The sequence below is a fragment of the Saimiri boliviensis genome, chromosome 1 (genome assembly GCF_048565385.1).
Source record: "Saimiri boliviensis isolate mSaiBol1 chromosome 1, mSaiBol1.pri, whole genome shotgun sequence".
Lineage (NCBI taxonomy): Eukaryota > Metazoa > Chordata > Mammalia > Primates > Cebidae > Saimiri > Saimiri boliviensis.
In genome coordinates, this window is record NC_133449.1 from 166,855,666 (window position 1) to 166,862,131 (window position 6,466).

A 6,466-nucleotide genomic window follows, 5' to 3' on the forward strand; every position below is an offset into this window, starting at 1 on the left:
TACTATTGATGAACAATAAACTGTACACATAAAGTGTACAGCTTGATGAGTCTTGACATATATGTACACAGGTGAAATAATCACAATTGCGATACTGAACATTACCACCACCTCCAAAAGTTCCCTCATGCCTCTTGGTAGTCTTTCCTCCCTTCCACCCTTTTACCCAGGTAATCACTGATCTGCTGTCACCGTGAATCAGTTTGCATTCTCTAGAGTTTCTTTTTTATTAACTGACCAGCTTAGAAAAATAATCATGGTAGACACCTTAGTTCATTCTTCTAATAAGTCTGTTGATCTGGTCCTCCCTGCTGCCAGCATCTCCACCTTCTACAAGATGGATGGTCTTTTTCTTCATTCTGCCTCGTGAAGAAGATCATTGGAAGGGTCAGAGGAAGTTATTTGCTGCTTTGAAGTGTTTTCCAGCAGTACAGATCTCATGAATCAGATTTTCTGTGCAAATGATGCCATATTTACCAAAAGATTGAACAGTCAAAGCATTATCTGTCAAAGCAATTCGCTTCTTACTGCTTTTGCCATAACCATGCTTATAGATTAGTTCATTTACTGACTTCAGATTTCAGCTCCCCCAATGCAGTATATGGTTCTACAATCCTCTGCATGTCAATTGAAGCCTTCTTTAGCTTCACAGAGGTCCCACTGAAGATTTGACAAAGAAGCTGCAACACCTTTCGGACCTTTGGGCTCACACCATTGATACCTCTGATTCTGATGACAAATGCTATTTTGGGTTCTGCAGGTACATAGAAGTTACCAGCTTTTCTTGCCATCCTCACCATTTGAATTTCAGTTCTGTACATCTGCCTACATTCCTTGTGATAGTGCTTCACTGCTTTTTTCTTTCCTTTTATTTTTTGAGATGGAGTTTTGCTCTTGTCGCCCAGGCTGGAGTGCAATGGTGCGATCTTGGCTCACCACAACCTCCAGCTCCCAGATTAAAGCAATTCTCCTGCTTCAGCCTCCCGAGTAGCTGGGACTACAGGTGCCCACCACCATGCCCAGCTAATTTTGTATTTTTAGTAGAGATGGGGTTTCTCCATGTTGGTCAGGCTGTTCTCAAACTCCCAATGTCAGATAATCCGCCCACCTTGGCCTCCAAAAGTGCTGGGATTACAGGCATGAGCCACCATTCCCGGCTTCCTCCCTGCTTTTTGATGCATCTTTGGGGCACATTTCTTCTCAGGTACTTGATCTTCAGCTCTGTGAAATTCCTTTGTTTTTTCTTAAGGGTTTCTGGCATGGCAAGAACCTTCTTCTTCTCTTCTACACTTCCATGGTTCCAGCCAGAAAAAGAGGATAGAGTTTCTTACGCAGGGAATCAGTCGCTATGTCCTTGATTCGGTCTGGCTTCCTTCACTTAGCATCACTGTTCAGGATTCATTGATGTTGCTGCATGTACTCTGGAAATAGTTCACTCCTTTTCATTGCCAAGTAGCATTCTGCTATATGGCTATGCCCCGACTGTTCATCCCTTCCCCTATGGAGGGACATCTCTGTTGGTTCCCTTTGGGACTATTACAGATAAAGCTGCTATGGTCACTGGAGTGCAAGTCTTTGTGTGGATGTGTCCGGATTTACTCCAATTTCCCCCCAGCATTCTGGCTCCTTCTTCCCACCATATCCACATTTATTCACATCCCTGGTACTTGAAACAACAAGCACCTATCTTCCCCCACACTCACAGAGTCACAGCCTCCTAAGAGATTTGCTTCCTTTAGTAATTACTCAAGTAAACAGAGCCAGCCCCTTTGTTATTTTTGTTGTTCTACTCCAAATTCTCTCCCATTTGTTTCTATCTTTTTATTTCTTTTTTTTTTTTTTTTTTTTTTTTTTTTGAGACGGAGTTTCGCTCTTGTTACCCAGGCTGGAGTGCAATGGCGCGATCTCGGCTCACCGCAACCTCCGCCTCCTGGGTTCAAGCAATTCTCCTGCCTCAGCCTCCTGAGTAGCTGGGACTACAGGCACGCGCCACCATGCCCAGCTAATTTTTTGTATTTTTAGTAGAGACGGGGTTTCACCATGTTGACCAGGATGGTCTCGATCTCTCGACCTCGTGATCCACCCGCCTCGGCCTCCCAAAGTGCTGGGATTACAGGCTTGAGCCACCGTGCCCGGCTCTATCTTTTTATTTCTTGAGGCAGTCTTGCTCTATCGCCCAGCCTGGAGTGCAGTGGTGCCATCTCATTTCTCTGCAACCTCCACCTCCTGGCTTCAAGCAGTTCTCCTGCCTCAGCCTCCCGAGCAGCTGAGAATATAGCTGTGTGCCACCACGCCCAGCTAATTTTTGGATTTTTGGTAGAGATGAGGTTTCACCATGTTGGCCAGGCTGATCTCGAACTCATGACTTCAGGTGATCCACCTGCCTCAATCTCCCAAAGTGCTGGGGTTACAGGCGTGAGCCACCGCACCCAGCCCCATTTGTTTCTATCTTTCTGGTAATGAGATGTCTGGGTGAAGCAAAGTAGATTGTCATTATTTAGTCAGCTCAGCAAATGGACAAAAGTCCATGATGACACTTTTCTAAAAAGGAGAGGTGCCTGGGAGGGGGTGAGCTGGGGATTGATCAGACACTCTTATCTCAAAAACAGGAAGAGGCTCAGGGTCAGGTGATGTGGGACGCTGCCCTCGGGGGACTAGTGCTGAGAGGTTATCTGTGGTTTGCCTTTATCACCATCTCCTGTGGGCGGTTACTGATGGGTTTTCTGGAACACAGGTCCCATTCACCCACTCGTCACAGACTCTAATCTGCCACATTTTCACCTCTCGGACTGGGGTTTGTGCTGTAACTAAAATTTCTCTCTTTCTTCTTCGGACAACAGGAATGTGGGGTTATAGAGCCTCCAGAGGAGAGGACAGCAGAGGGTAGAGGGCAGGTCTGGGTCTGTGCTTCCAACTCTGATAAACTAACACTTGCTGATGACCTGGCATGTGTGGGGGCTGGGATGGGAAGAGGGTGGCTTCACTTACTGAAAAAAGTTATCCTTCACAGTTATTCTTTCCAGACAGACAATAACAAAAATCAATGAGGATGTGAATAGACTGGAACCCTCACATATTGCTGGTGGGGATATAAAAAGATGCAGCCACTTTGGAAAAATGGTTTAGTAATTTCTTTTTTTTTTTTGAGACGGAGTTTCGCTCTTGTTACCCAGGCTGGAGTGCAATGGCGCGATCTCGGCTCACCGCAACCTCCGCCTCCTGGATTCAAGCAATTCTCCTGCCTCAGCCTCCTGAGTAGCTGGGATTACAGGCATGTGCCACCATGCCCAGCTAATTTTTTGTATTTTTAGTAGAGACGGGGTTTCACCATGTATGGTCTCGATCTCTCGACCTCGTGATCCACCCGCCTCGGCCTCCCAAAGTGCTGGGATTACAGGCTTGAGCCACCGCGCCCGGCCAAGTAATTTCTTATAAAGTTAAACGTACACTTACCATATGACCCAGCAATTCCACTCCAGGGTATCTACCTAAAAGAAATGAAAACATGGCTGGCGCCGTGGCTCACACCTGTAATCCTAGCACTGTGGGAGGCCGAGGCAGGCAGATCACAAGGTCAGGAGAGCAAGACCATCCTAGCTAACATGGTGAAACCCCATCTCTACTAAAAATACAAAAAAATTAGGCCAGGTGCGGTGGTTCACACCTGTAATCCTAGCACTTTGGGAGGCCGAGGTGGGTGGATCACCTGAGGTCAGGAGTTCAAGACCAGCCTGGCCATCAGGATGAAACCCCATCTTTGAAAATAATAATAATAATAATAATAATAATAAATTAGCCAGGCATGGTGGCACACTCCTATAGTCCCAGCTATTTGGGAGGCTGAGGCAGGAGAATCACTTGAACCCAGGAGGCAGAGGTTGCAATAAGCTGAGATTGCGCCACTGCACTCCAGCCTGGACGGCAGAGCAAGACTCTGTCTCAAAAAAGAAAAAAAAAAGAAAACATGTTCACACAAAGAATTGCATGCAAATGTTTATAACAGCATTATTCATAATAGCCAGAGTGGAAAAGAATCCAAGTGTCTATTCAACTGATGCATAGATAATCAAAATGTGGTATACCCAAACAACGAAATAGGCCTCAGCAATAAAAAGGAACAAAATATATGTGTGCCACAACATGCGTAAACCTCAAAACATTTCGATAAAGAAGTTAGGTGCAAAAGACTATACAGTGTATGACTGCATTTATATGAAATGCCCAGAAAAGGCAAAAGTCTTATAGAGACAGAGAGCAGATTAGTAGTTGTCTGGGACTGGGTGTAAGAGAGTTATTGATGGCCAATGAGTTTTTGCTGTTTTGAGGATTATGGAGATGGATTGTGATGTTCGAACAACTGTTTATATTACTGAAAGTCATTGAATTATACACAAAAATGGGTGAAATTTGCGGTATGTAAATTATAACTTATGAAGGAATTTTTAAAACATTATCCTTGCTTGCCGGGTGTGGTGGCTCATGTCAGTAATCCCAGCACTTTCGGAGGCCGAGGTGAGCAGATCACCTGAGGTCAGAAGTTCAAGACCAGCCTGGGCAACATGGTGAAACCCCATCCCTACTAAAAATACAAAAATTAGCGAGGTGTGGTGGTAGGCACCTGTAACCCCAGCCACTTGAGAGGCTGAGGTGCTGAGGTGTGAGAATCGTTTGAACCCAGGAGGTGGAGGTTGTAGCGAGCCAAGATCGAGCCATTGCACCCCGGCTTGCGTGACAGAGTGAGACTCCCTCTCAAAAAACAAAAAAAACAAAAGAACAGGCTTCCTACATGGGCCAGAGTGACTCCTCACCTGCCAGATAAATCCAGAAGTCACCATTTCCACAGAACTAGCAGTGGGTGCCATCCTCAGAGAAAACCCTCACCTCCAGGGAAGCTTATTGCTCCTCAGAACCAACTTCGCTTCCTAGAACCCTTTCAGATCCAGTGACCAGAAGCCTGAGAACCAAACTAGGTCTCATTTGTTGAACCAACTAACAGAACACCTGCAGTGGAGAGCTGGTTCTGAGGATTTGGAGGGGCTCTGGGACAAGGAGAAACTCAACCACCCCAGCCTTGCAAACCACCTTTGAATCTCTTCAGAAGCAACTTTGAATTCCCTGAAACTGGCTTCTCCCTGAAACTGGCATCCCCTCCAGCTGCCTTATTTGAACCAACTTTTAGCCATCTCAACAACTGTTCGTTTCAAACTATCATCTCAGAATGACCCATTTAATAATTTCAGATCCACCTGACTTGGTCCATTTGTTGGGTCAGCTATGGGAATGTTCTCAATCTTCTGTTAATGACATGAACACAACTTCTATTGCCCTCAAATCCCCATAAAGCAAGGATTGTGCTGTGGTGACTGCTTCCAGTCCCATTACAGCAGCCACAGAAACAATTTTGTCACCAGATTTGTGATGACTCCCCTGCACTGTCTCCTCAGAATCATCATTCATTCTTTTCAGAGCTAGATTTCATTTTTGGCTAATGAAATTGTCAAGGTCCTTACAACTTTCTCTTCAGACATATCTTGGTTCTACTCAGAAATAATCTTTCCATCTCCTCAGGTCCAGCTATAAGCCTTCGTAAAGCAAGCCTTTATGTTATTCATCCATGGGCTTCGGTTTCCCCATCTGCTTCATGGGGGAAATAATGCTTATTTTTTTCTTCTTTAAAAAGGTAATGTTGGCCAGGCGCGGTGGCTCACACCTATAATCCCAGCACTTTGGGAGGCTGCGGCAAGTGGATCATGAGGTCAAGAGATCGAGACCATCCTGGTCAACATGGTGAAACCCCGTCTACTAAAAATACAAAAAATTAGCTGGGCGTGGTGGCGCGTGCCTGTAATCCCAGCTACTCAGGAGGCTGAGGCAGGAGAATTGCCTGAACCCAGGAGGCGGAGGTTGCGGTGAGCCGAGATCGCGCCATTGCACTCCAGCCTGGGTAACAAGAGCGAAACTCCATCTCAAAAAAAAAAAAAAAAAAAAAAAAAAAGGTAATGTTGGCCAGGCGCAGAGGCTCATGCCTGTAATCCCAGCACTTTGGGAGGCCGAGGCGGGTGGATCACAAGGTCAGGAGTTGGAAACTAGCCTGGCCAAGATGGTGAAACCCCATCTCTACTAAAAATACAAACATTAGATGGGCACAGTGGCAGAAGCCTGTAATCCCAGCTACTCGGGAAGCTGAGGTGAGAGAACTGCTTGAGCCCAGGAGGTGGAGGTTGCAGTGAGCCAAGATCTCATCACTGTACTCCAGCCTGGATACCCTATCTCAAAAAAAAAAAAAGAAAAAGAAAGAAATAAATAAAGTGAATTTTTTTCTTATTACAAAATATATATTCATTGTGAAAAATATAAAAGCAGGCCAGGTGCAGTGGTTCATGCCTATAATCCCAGCACTTTGGGAGGTCGAGGCAGGTGGATCACGAGGTCAAGAGATGGAGAACATCCTGGTCAATATGGTGAA